Here is a 12,464-nt window from a genome sequence, read left to right on the forward strand (position 1 = left end):
TTGAATTGCGGGATAGTCTGTGTCGGTACGTGTGAGAGAGATCCACCTTTCCAAGTTGTTGGGGTTCATCTCATACTTCTGAAGGTTTGAGGGTGCTGCCTGTTCCATACCCCCCCTACTCCTCATCTAGCCTTTTAGGGGTACAAACAATAGTAATTGGGGCCTAGTGTGGTTGTGTACGTGCGAGATACATACACTTTTTTTGATCATATTTCCTATTCCGCTATTCAATAAAAACCTTTGAGGATCAATTGAATTGCGGGATAGTCTGTGTCGGTACGTGTGAGAGAGATCCACCTTTCCAAGTTGTTGGGGTTCATCTCATACTTCTGAAGGTTTGAGGGTGCTGCCTGTTCCATACCCCCCCTACTCCTCATCTAGCCTTTTAGGGGTACAAACAATAGTAATTGGGGCCTAGTGTGGTTGTGTACGTGCGAGATACATACACTTTTTTTGATCATATTTCCTATTCCGCTATTCAATAAAAACCTTTGAGGATCAATTGAATTGCGGGATAGTCTGTGTCGGTACGTGTGAGAGAGATCCACCTTTCCAAGTTGTTGGGGTTCATCTCATACTTCTGAAGGTTTGAGGGTGCTGCCTGTTCCATACCCCCCCTACTCCTCATCTAGCCTTTTAGGGGTACAAACAATAGTAATTGGGGCCTAGTGTGGTTGTGTACGTGCGAGATACATACACTTTTTTTGATCATATTTCCTATTCCGCTATTCAATAAAAACCTTTGAGGATCAATTGAATTGCGGGATAGTCTGTGTCGGTACGTGTGAGAGAGATCCACCTTTCCAAGTTGTTGGGGTTCATCTCATACTTCTGAAGGTTTGAGGGTGCTGCCTGTTCCATACCCCCCCTACTCCTCATCTAGCCTTTTAGGGGTACAAACAATAGTAATTGGGGCCTAGTGTGGTTGTGTACGTGCGAGATACATACACTTTTTTTGATCATATTTCCTATTCCGCTATTCAATAAAAACCTTTGAGGATCAATTGAATTGCGGGATAGTCTGTGTCGGTACGTGTGAGAGAGATCCACCTTTCCAAGTTGTTGGGGTTCATCTCATACTTCTGAAGGTTTGAGGGTGCTGCCTGTTCCATACTCCCCCTACTCCTCATCTAGCCTTTTAGGGGTACAAACAATAGTAATTGGGGCCTAGTGTGGTTGTGTACGTGCGAGATACATACACTTTTTTTGATCATATTTCCTATTCCGCTATTCAATAAAAACCTTTGAGGATCAATTGAATTGCGGGATAGTCTGTGTCGGTACGTGTGAGAGAGATCCACCTTTCCAAGTTGTTGGGGTTCATCTCATACTTCTGAAGGTTTGAGGGTGCTGCCTGTTCCATACCCCCCCTACTCCTCATCTAGCCTTTTAGGGGTACAAACAATAGTAATTGGGGCCTAGTGTGGTTGTGTACGTGCGAGATACATACACTTTTTTTGATCATATTTCCTATTCCGCTATTCAATAAAAACCTTTGAGGATCAATTGAATTGCGGGATAGTCTGTGTCGGTACGTGTGAGAGAGATCCACCTTTCCAAGTTGTTGGGGTTCATCTCATACTTCTGAAGGTTTGAGGGTGCTGCCTGTTCCATACCCCCCCTACTCCTCATCTAGCCTTTTAGGGGTACAAACAATAGTAATTGGGGCCTAGTGTGGTTGTGTACGTGCGAGATACATACACTTTTTTTGATCATATTTCCTATTCCGCTATTCAATAAAAACCTTTGAGGATCAATTGAATTGCGGGATAGTCTGTGTCGGTACGTGTGAGAGAGATCCACCTTTCCAAGTTGTTGGGGTTCATCTCATACTTCTGAAGGTTTGAGGGTGCTGCCTGTTCCATACTCCCCCTACTCCTCATCTAGCCTTTTAGGGGTACAAACAATAGTAATTGGGGCCTAGTGTGGTTGTGTACGTGTGATATACATACACTTTTTTTGGATCATATTTTCTATTCCGCTATTCAATAAAAACCTTTCTAGGGCAAGATCTTAAATTACAGAAATATGAGGAGACCGTCAAATAAGGGCCGTGGCCTGGGTCGTGGTGCTGCTGGTAGAGCTCCTGTTGCAAGGAGAGGACATGGTCGATCTGTGCCAGCTACACGCACAAGTGAAACACCTTCCTCAAGTGTGAGTAGGCGACAGAACCTGCATCAGTATTTGGTAGGGCATCAAACGCCCCTAGAAGTGATGAGGCCAGAACAAGTTGAGGCGATAGTAGATTGGTTTGCTGCTGACAGTGCCTCCAGTTCCTTCACATTGTCTCCCACCCAGTCTACTGCAGAAAGGTCAGAGTTGGCACCTGCAGCCAATGTCCAACCGTCTTTCACCTCACCCCCTTGCAAATCAGGCCAGCAGTCTGAGCCCCAAGCCATACAGCAGTCTCTTATTCTTTTTGAGGACTCTGTCAGCAGGGTTTCCCAGGGCCATCCACCTAGCCCTGCCCCAGAAGTGGAAGAGATTGAGTGCAGCGATGCCCAACCACTTATTCCTCAAGATGAGTACATGCAAGGATCATCGCAGCACGTCTCCGATGATGACGAAACGCAGGTGCCAACTGCTGCGGCGTTCAGCATTGTGGAGACCGACAAGGAGGGCAGGGGTGAAGACTGGGTGGAAGATGATGTGGAGGACGATGAGGTCCTCGACCCCACATGGAATGAACGTCATGCAGGTGAACTGAGTAGTTTGGAGGAAGAGGCGGTGGTCGCACAGAGCCACCAGCACAGCAGAAGAGGGAGCAGGGTGCAGAAGCGGAGCGGCCGTGCCCTAGACACTACGCCCGCTACTGCCCAACGCAGCAAGGGAACGAGCGCACCAAAGTCAGCTCAAAGGAGTTCTCTAGCGTGGAAGTTCTTTAGAAAATGTGCTGATGACAGGACACGAGTGGTTTGCACCCTGTGCAATCAGAGCTTGAAGCGAGGCATGAACCTTCTCAACCTGAGCACAACCTGCATGATCAGGCATCTAAGTGCAAAGCACGAGCTGCAGTGGAGTACACACCTTCAAAACCAAGAAACGTCTCTGGCTCATCCTGCTTCCTCTTCTGCTGCAGTCTCGGCCGCTCCAGCCACATCTGTAGTGATACCGGCACCTGCCACCCCGCAAACAGACGATCTGTCAGCAACACCACCACCTGGGTCACCAACAACCATCTCCACAATGTCCCGTGGAAGCGTTCAGCTTTCCATCTCCCAAACACTTGAGAGGAAGAGGAAGTACCCCCCTACCCACCCGCGATCCCTGGCCCTGAATGCCAGCATTTCAAAATTATTGGCCTTTGAAATGCTGTCATTCCGTCTGGTGGAGACGCACAGTTTTAAAAACCTTATGTCGGTGGCTGTCCCACAGTACGTCGTGCCCAGCCGCCACTACTTTTCCAGGCAAGCCATCCCTTCCCTGCACAACCAAGTGGGGGAAAAAATCAGGTGTGCACTGCGCAACGCCATCTGTGCCAAGGTCCACCTAACTACGGATACGTGGACCAGTAAGCACGGTCAGGGGCGTTATATCTCCCTAACGGCACACTGGGTAAATGCAGTGGCGGATGGGCCTGAGGCGGATAGCAATTTGGCGCATGTCCTTCCACCACCGAGGATTGCAGGGCGCTTCAGTTTGCCTCCTGTTCCTAACTCCTCCTACTCCGCTTCCTCATCCTCTACCGCCTCCTCATCCGGACAGCGTAACACCTTCACCACCAACTTCAGCACGGCCAGGGGTAAACGACAGCAGGCAGTTTTACAACTTGCCTGTTTGGGGGACAAACCACACACCGCGCAGGAGTTGTGGAGGAGCATGGAACAGCAGACAAATGAGTGGTTGCTGCCAGCGAGCCTCAAGCCCGGCCTGGTGGTGTGCGATAACGGGCGAAATCTCATAGCAGCTCTGGGCCTAGCCGGTTTGACGCACATCCCTTGCCTGGCGCATGTGCTGAATTTGGTGGTGCAGAGGTTCCTTAAAAACTACCCCGATATGTCAGAGCTGCTGCAGAAAGTGCGGGCCGTTTGTGCGCACTTTCGGCGTTCTCACCCTGCTGCTGCTCGCCTGGCAGCGCTGCAGCGTAACTTCGGCCTTCCCGCTCACCGCCTCATATGTGACGTGCCCACAAGGTGGAACTCCACCTTGCACATGCTGGAAAGACTGTGCGAGCAGCAGCAGGCCATAGTGGAGTTTCAGCTGCAGCACGCACGCGTGAGTCGCTCTGCGGAACAGCACCACTTCACCACCAATAACTGGGCCTCCATGCGAGACCTGTGTGCCTTGTTGCGCTGTTTTGAGTACTCCACCAACATGGCCAGTGGCAATGACGCCGTTCTCAGCTTAACTATCCCACTTCTATGCCTCCTTGAAAAAACAATTCGGGCGATGATGGAAGAGGATGTGGCACAGGATGAGGAGGAGGAGGAGGATGAAGAGGTAACATTTCCAAGGCTTTCAGGGCAGTCATTCGCAAGGGGCTCCGAGGGTGGGTTCCTGCACACGCAAACGCCAGGGACGCAATTGTCCAGCAGGGGCACAGTTCTGGAGGATGAGGAGGATGAGGAGGATGAGGAGGAGGAGGAGCTGGAGGAGGAGATGGAACCATGTTCACAGCAGGGTGGCACCCAGGCCAGCTCATGGCCATCACTGGTGCGTGGCTGGGGGGATACAGAGGACACGGACCATACACCTCCCACAGAGGACAGCCTTTCGTTGCCTCTGGGCAGCCTGGCACACATGAGCGATTACATGCTGCAGTGTCTCCACAACGACCGCCGAGTTGCCCACATTCTAACTTGTGCTGATTACTGGGTGGCCACGCTGCTGGATCCCCGTTACAAGGACAACGTACCGTCCTTAATTCACTCACTGGAGCGCGATCGCAAGATGCGCGAGTACAAGCGCACGCTGGTAGACGCCATGCTGCTGGCATTCCCATCTGACAGCGGGGCCACAGTGGAAGCACAAGGCAGAGGAGGAGGAGGAGGAGGTCGCCAACGCAACCAGGGCACCGCCAGCACCTCAGAAGGCAGGGTTAGCATGGCCGAAATGTGGAAAAGCTTTGTCAGCACGCCACAACAAACAGCAGCACCAGCAGCTCAGATGGAACGTCTTAGCAGGAGGCAGCATTTTACCAACATGGTGGAGCAGTATGTGTGCACACGCCTACATGTAGTGAATGACGGGTCTGCCCCCTTCAACTTCTGGGTCTCCAAATTGGGCACATGGCCTGAGCTTGCCCTTTACGCCTTGGAGGTGCTGGCGTGCCCTGCAGCCAGTGTATTATCTGAACGGGTATTTAGCACGGCTGGGGGCGTTATAACAGACAAGCGCAGCCGCCTGTCCAGAGACAATGTGGACAAGCTCACGTTCATTAAAATGAACCAGGCATGGATCCCACGGGACTTTTCCGTACCTTATGCAGAATAGCAATGGATACCGACCTTACCCACCCATTGTTCCATTTTTGCTCTTTCTCACTCTTTTGGGGTGTACCCTCATTTAAAATTTGTGAAAAGAAGCAGTGTTGGCTACCTCGTCCTCCTCCTCAGGGCCAGATTAATGTAGGGTCTATTGGAGCTGCAGCTCCAGGCCCCTACCTTTTATATAGGCCCCGGGTTGGCCATATTCACTGTTACCGCTCTTCTGTCACTTGTAAACACAGAAGTCTGGCTTCTATGCTCGCTTCCCCAGGCAGCACCCTCAGAACCTCCCCACACAGCGTGAAGGCCGGACAAGGAGGGACAGTTGGCGATGCATGGATGTGTTTATGGGCTTCAGAGACAGCATCCCATGTTGAATTAGGCATGCATGGCTGCACCCTTCCTCCTCTGGGTGCATGGCAAGGCACGGCCCTTAAGGCCCTTCAAAATCCTCAGCACCAAGCCCATGATGCTGTTAATCCGGCCCTGGTCCTCCTCCACCGCCGCTTCCACCTACACCGCCCATAGGTGTGCGCAGCCTATTGCATTAAGGTGTGCACCCCAAAGTTGAAATACACATGCATGTGTTTGCCAGCAGGGAGAGTAATGTATCGGGGCCATGTACCTGTAGGCAAGGAGAAATAGAGCAGAGCAGGTCCCAGGGAGATCTTTCCCATCTCCTCACTGGCAATGCTATGTGCCCTAGGTGATTAGGGTGTGCCCAGGCACACCCAGCACACCCTGTGCGCACGCCTATGTCACCGCCACATCCACCACCACCTCAACCTCCCTCCTACTCCATATGGGCCTCGTCCTTCAGAGATGAAGAAGAACATTGTTTTATTTTTCTGTTTTTTTTTGTTGTTTTAAGTTATTTCCCTATCCACATTTGTTTGCAGAGCACTTGCCATGCTCTTAATTACGTTTTGCTGCCATTTGCAGCACTCTAGCCCTTTCCTTTGGTGTTTTAGAGCCATTTTAGTGCCTTAAAGTTCGGGTCCCCATTGACTTCAATGGGGTTCGGTGTCCGGGAAAAGTTCGGTAAAAGTCCGGGACACGGACCCGGACTTTTTTTTAAAGTTCGGCCGAACCCGTCGAACACGGACATCTAGGTGTCCGCTCAACCCTATTTATTTCAGCTTTCAAGTCACTTACTATTGTGGCAGCCATTTCATGGATATCCTGTTTAGTAGGAATTGAGGCGCAGAAGTCTCTCCACTCATTTGTCTGCGGTGGCTGAGGCTGATGCAGTTGGATCTGTGGACTGTATGTTAGTTCTGCTGCACGTTCTAGGGGCTTTAGATAGGGGGGGGGGGCTCCTTAGTATCACCTCGTCCGCCAGCTCCTGAGCCAGGATTGCTTTAGCTGCCCTTTTTTTTTTCGGAACGCCGGACCCGCTGCTGCCGGACGCATTTGAGCCATCTTGGAACCGGCTCTGCCTTGCGGGGCTGCGGGACGCCGGAGGAAGTAGGACGATATGTCCGGGCGTCTGCTCGGCGGTTGCGGCGGTTCCCAGGGTTCGGCAACGGACATGTATGCCGGCAGGATGCAGGTCTGGGGCGGCGTGTGCGGACGCTGGCTGTGAAGGCTGGATCACACCACTAGCTCAGGGAGCTCCTCTGCCTCGTGTCCTCACGGCTCCATAGCTTAGCCACTCCCCCAGTCGCGGTTTATATACTTAAAGAATTTCTTGGGATTCTTTTTACTCTCTTCCGCTATATGTCTCTCGTGTTCTATTTTAGCCACCCTGATTTCGTCTTTACATGTCTTATTACACTCTTTGTAATGCTTGAATTCTACCAATGACCCCTCAGTCTTGTATTTTTTGAAGGCCTTTCCTTTAGCATTAATGTGCATTTTTATGTTGGAGTTTAGCCACCCAGGGTTTAGTTTTGCTCTTTTAAATTTATTTCCCTTTGGAATGCACTGGTCAATCCCTTTGTTAAGTATGCTTTTGAAGCACTCCCATTTCTCCTCCGTGTTCTTTGTTCCCAGGGTTCTATCCCATTCGATATTTTGTAGCAGAGAGCGCAGTTTTGGGAAATTGGCTCTTTTGAAATTCAGTGTCCTTATATTGCCCTTGTGTTTCCTATTACTATAATTAATACTGAGACTAATTGACCTATGGTCACTGTTTCCTAAGTTGCCCCGTATTTCTATATCCGTGAGCAGGTCTGTATTGTTGGTAATCTGTAGGTCAAGTACCGCATTGTTTCTTGTCGGCGCATTCACCATCTGGCCCATGAAATTGTCCTGCAAAACATTTAGGAACTGCCGAGCCTTGGCTGAATGCGCGGTTCCTTCTACCCAGGCTATATCTGGATAATTAAAGTCCCCCATTATAATGACATTTCCCATCCTTGCTGCCAATCCTATCTGTAAAAGGAGGTCCGCCTCCCCCTCCTCCCTCTGGTTGGGGGGCCTATAGCATACGCCAATATTACCTTCCCCACAGTGCCTTCTCTTTGAAGTTCTACCCTTAGGGATTCTGCCTCGTCCATAGCTCCATTATTAATATCATCCCTCATATTTACCTGTACACTGTTCTTAATATACAGACATACCCCTCCCCCTTTTTTACCTTCTCTATCTCTTCGATAAAGGGAATACCCCTGAATGGTCGCCATCCAGTCCTGAAAGCTGTCAAACCAAGTCTCTGTTATCCCCACAAAATCTAAGTCCTCCTCAAACATCAGCAGCTCTAGTTTTCCCATCTTGTTAGCCAGGCTTCTGGCATTGGTATACAAGCCTCGTAATTTTGACTGGTTACATATATCCTCATTTGATGTTTTTAGGCTGCTCTCTTGATTTTTTCCCCATACCCACCCTGGGTTTACAAGCTCCGATCACCCTACCGCTAATGCCCCCATTTCTACCCTCTAAATCTTGCTTTCCACTGGCTAAATCTACATCTGTACCCTCCCCCCATCACCTAGTTTAAAAGCCCCTCTAACGTTATGGCCATCCTCTCGCCCTGTACGGTTGTGTGTTTATGTGTGTGTGTGCACATTACTTTTAATCCTGACCCCATATATGTGTACAATCATAAGTAATTTTATTTATTTTTTTACAGCTTGTTCATAGTACCAGCAAGAAAATGCTATTCCTCTGAAAAGCTATCCATGCTCATATCGCTTTTCAGAGGCAGTTGACAGATGATGGCTCTGTCCTGACAGTGTGAGTCACAGAAAAGCTTCAGAAAAGGGTGGACCCGGGGCGCAGAGCAGTGCGCCCCGAGCCTACCCATTTGTGTGGTCAGTCTGCATTAAAAGGGGGCACGCAGTGGTCAGTCTGCATTGAAAGGGGGCACACTGTGATCACTCTGCATTGAAAGGGGGCACGCTGTGGTCACTCTGCATTGAAAGGGGGCACGCTGTGGTCACTCTGCATTGAAAGGGGGCACGCTGTGGTCAGTCTGCATTGAAAGGGGGCATGCTGTGGTCACTCTGGATTGAAAGGGGGCACGTTGTGGTCACTCTGCATTGAAAGGGGGCACGCTTTGGTCACTCTGCATTGAAAGGGGGCACGCTGTGGTCACTCTGCATTGAAAGGGGGCACGCTGTGGTCATTCTGCATTGAAAGGGGGCACGCTGTGGTCAGTCTGAATTGAAAGGGGGCACGCTGTGGTCAGTCTGCATTGAAAGGGGGCACGCTGTGGTCAGTCTGCATTGAAAGGGGGCACGCTGTGGTCAGTCTGCATTGAAAGGGGGCACTCTGTGGTCACTCTGCGTTAACAGGGGGCACGCTGTGGTCACTCTGCATTAAAAGGGGGCACGCTGTGGTCACTCTGCATCGAAAGGGGGCACGATGTGGTCAGTTTGCATTGAAAGGGGGCACGCTGTGGTCACTCTGCATTGAAAGGGGGCACACTATAGCATGATTACTGAAGGCCCCTTTCACACTTTTGTGACCTCAAAGTCACGCAATTTTTTACAGCGTTTTTTGCCGCAAAGCAATGCCTATTAAATTTATGCATACATTTTGTACGGCCCCCGAATGATGTTACAGAAATCCAAATGGTCCTTGGCAGAAAAAAGGTTCCCCACCCCTGCCCTAAATGCATCATCACTATGCTGTAACTGTGTACAAAGCACACAATTGCAGGGTGGTTGTAGTACAGCCCCATTCACTAGGGGGTATACCAGCCACAGCATGTGTCCACCCCCAGCTGCTGTCTCTGCAGCTACAGGGTGAACAGCTGGGGTTGGTAAAAACACAGTTAAAGCGTGTGGTTTTACCACCCCTCAACCTCACATATGAACAGGCCCTTGGTTCACATCTGTGCAGCTGTGTGCTGTGTATAGGGCAGCAAATTCATTTCAGTGGGCCGCCCCATATAAACTCAGGGAAAGAAATTCCCTTTTTTTTTTTTTTTTTTTTTTATTGTGCTGCAGCAAAAATGCACCATGTTTGCCAAAGTGTAGGGGTACCATTAAGAATGAATGACACCCCCTGCATGTTTGTCTGCGTGTCAGGAACACGTGCAATTTTGCTCGTATTCTGTGACACGGAGTAATGTGAACCAAGCCTTAGACTGGGGGGCCTCCAGACTGAAAATACTTTCAAGGCGCCCTGACTGGAAAAAGATGGAGAAACACGGGCATAGAGGAACACGTCTCCGCATTTTCCTCCTGCAGCCGCTGAATGCCTGGGGGAGGGAAAGGAGGAGAAGCGGGGGGAAATGAAGAGATTGGTTCCTTTATATGCAGCTACCTCCACAGCTCCTCCTATGCAGCTTTTTTCTGCTCCCCCCCCCCCCCTCGTCCCTACAGCTCTGCAAGGTTCCCCCTTCCACTCTCCCACTGGCTGCTTCAGGGAATCTGTCAGGATGAAGCCTTTTCTGAATGGACAGAGTCAGTGATCGGTATGGAACCCTGACTCTGTCTATTCATAACTGAAACATAGTAAACTGTATTTCTCTGTCGCTCATTGACAGACACAGTCCTCTTGATTAATAACACATTGGGTTATACTGCCCTCTACAGGAGTAGGACACTAGACGGAAGGAAAACGTTCTGGCCACACCTTAGGGGCAGTCCCAGAGGGTATATACTCTCACTTCCTGCTAAAGGATGTCAGTTTTTTCTGTCTAGTTAGGAGTAAGGACCTAAGTTCCTTGCTGGGATCTTGGTCCTGGCAAGATTTTTTAGAAAACTTTTTTATTAGGCAGCTTTTTTTCTCCAGTGTTCCTGTGAGATCTTCAAGCAAGTACGCTGAAACTGGGCGACGGGCTGGATGTTGAGATCCAGTGGTCACCCCAGTCAGCCTGCGAGCGCGTGCAGGCTCTAGCTCCGCGCTGGGTCGGCCGCGACATAGTCCCACTGGACGGGGACTGACCCTGCGAGTTAAACGTCTCGCCTGGACGCCAACGACCAGTTGGAAACTGAGTCACGGCGTCTGTATTGGTCGACAGCCCCCCCACCTCGGTGGAGAGGGGTTCTGTCAGGAGTTGGCACCCGCCTGGTTCCGGTATGGTGAGTAGAATGTTCCCCCTTTCCCCCCTGTCGGGTTTGTTGGTGGACGCGGGCCCCTCCTTAGGATGGTCGGACGCTCAGGTTTCTGGGTCCCCTCTCTATCCTGTAACAGGTCACAGATCCCCCAATTGAGTGTGATTGTGTAAAAAAAAAAAAAAAAACAGGAGGCTTGGTTTGGGAGCTGACTATCTAAAGTCACTGTATAAGTGGGCACTGTTAAGGGACCATGACTGAGTCAGTGGCATTACTGTGATGATGGCCATGTATAAGGGTGATAGCATCCTACCTGATAAGGTTGCAATACAGGCCGATGCCTGTGTCTGGACTACCACCATCCGCAGGCCGCCATCCTCCCACAGCTCCCCGCAGGCCGCACAGGCCGATAGCGCTTCCGCAGGCCGCAGCAGGCCGCTGCCATCTTCCACAGGCCGCCGCCATTTCCCCGCAGGTCGCGCGGGGCCGCCATCTTTGCGTAGCCTCGTGTCTCCAGCATGGGGGGCGGCCATTTTGGAAGTGACCAGTTACCTCGTGGAGAAGCATGGGAGGCGCCGGAAGGCGTGTAAAGGGGCGGAGCCGCCTCCTTTACCCGGGAAAAGTGCCAAAAGACTTCCTGTCTGTAAGAAGACAGAGCTGAGGCAGGTTGATAGAAACTTCTGTGCATCAGGTGGTGAGCCTTGGGGTCGCTCTCTCTTATCTGTGGGGTCCAAAACAGGTAACACTGAGGGGCGCTGTTGCGCTGGGGGATTACAAAAAAAAAAAAAAGTTTTTTTCTTTGCAATTATTTTTTTTTGTTCGCTGGCAAGTGTCTTGTATAATCATGGACCCTGCCACACATGTATCCCCACCTGATCCCCTCGAGGTGGCCGCAGGACCCTCCAGTACCCCACTGGTTATTGATGCATTATCAGCAGTTTTGGAGTCTTTGGTATCCCGGGTGGAGGTAGCCTGTCAGGGACGGGGGTCAAGAAAACGACCCCGCCTACCCCTATTTCATTTGATACTTCAGATACGGATTCTGAGCTGGTCACTGCAGCTGCAGGTCCCTCTTCTGGGGCTGCTGTCTCAGGTACGGTCTCCTCAGACAGTGAGGAGGACGTTTTTGCCTCCGCCATAGCACAAGAAGAGCGTTGGTGGGTGCACTAGTTGTGTCTGTCCGGGAAACCTTAAATCTTGAGGTTACACCGGCAGAGGTAGCTGAGACTGAAATTCCTTTTTGGTACTAGTCAGCCTACCAAAATGGCGAAGGATTTTCCTTTGCCCAAATGGGGTCGTCTGAAACGTACCCCTGCTATTTCCAAACGCATGGCTAGGCGCTATCCGTTTGAGGAATCCCTCCTTAAAAGATGGACGGTACCACCAGTGGTGGACTCACCGATTTCCAGATAAAGCCACTGTTATCCCGTTGGTGGACGCTCCGTCCTTTAGGGATCCAGTGGATCGAAGAGTGAAAGCGGAATCCCGCTTCATTTTTTCCCTGATAGGGTCAACCTTTAGCCAAGTGGTTGCCATTGGTTTAGTTTCAAGTATGGGTTGGCTAATCTCCCCTTTCAAGGGGATCGCCTGT

Source organism: Pelophylax lessonae (genome assembly GCF_965119305.1).
Source record: "Pelophylax lessonae genome assembly, chromosome: 8".
Classification (NCBI taxonomy): Eukaryota; Metazoa; Chordata; class Amphibia; order Anura; family Ranidae; genus Pelophylax; species Pelophylax lessonae.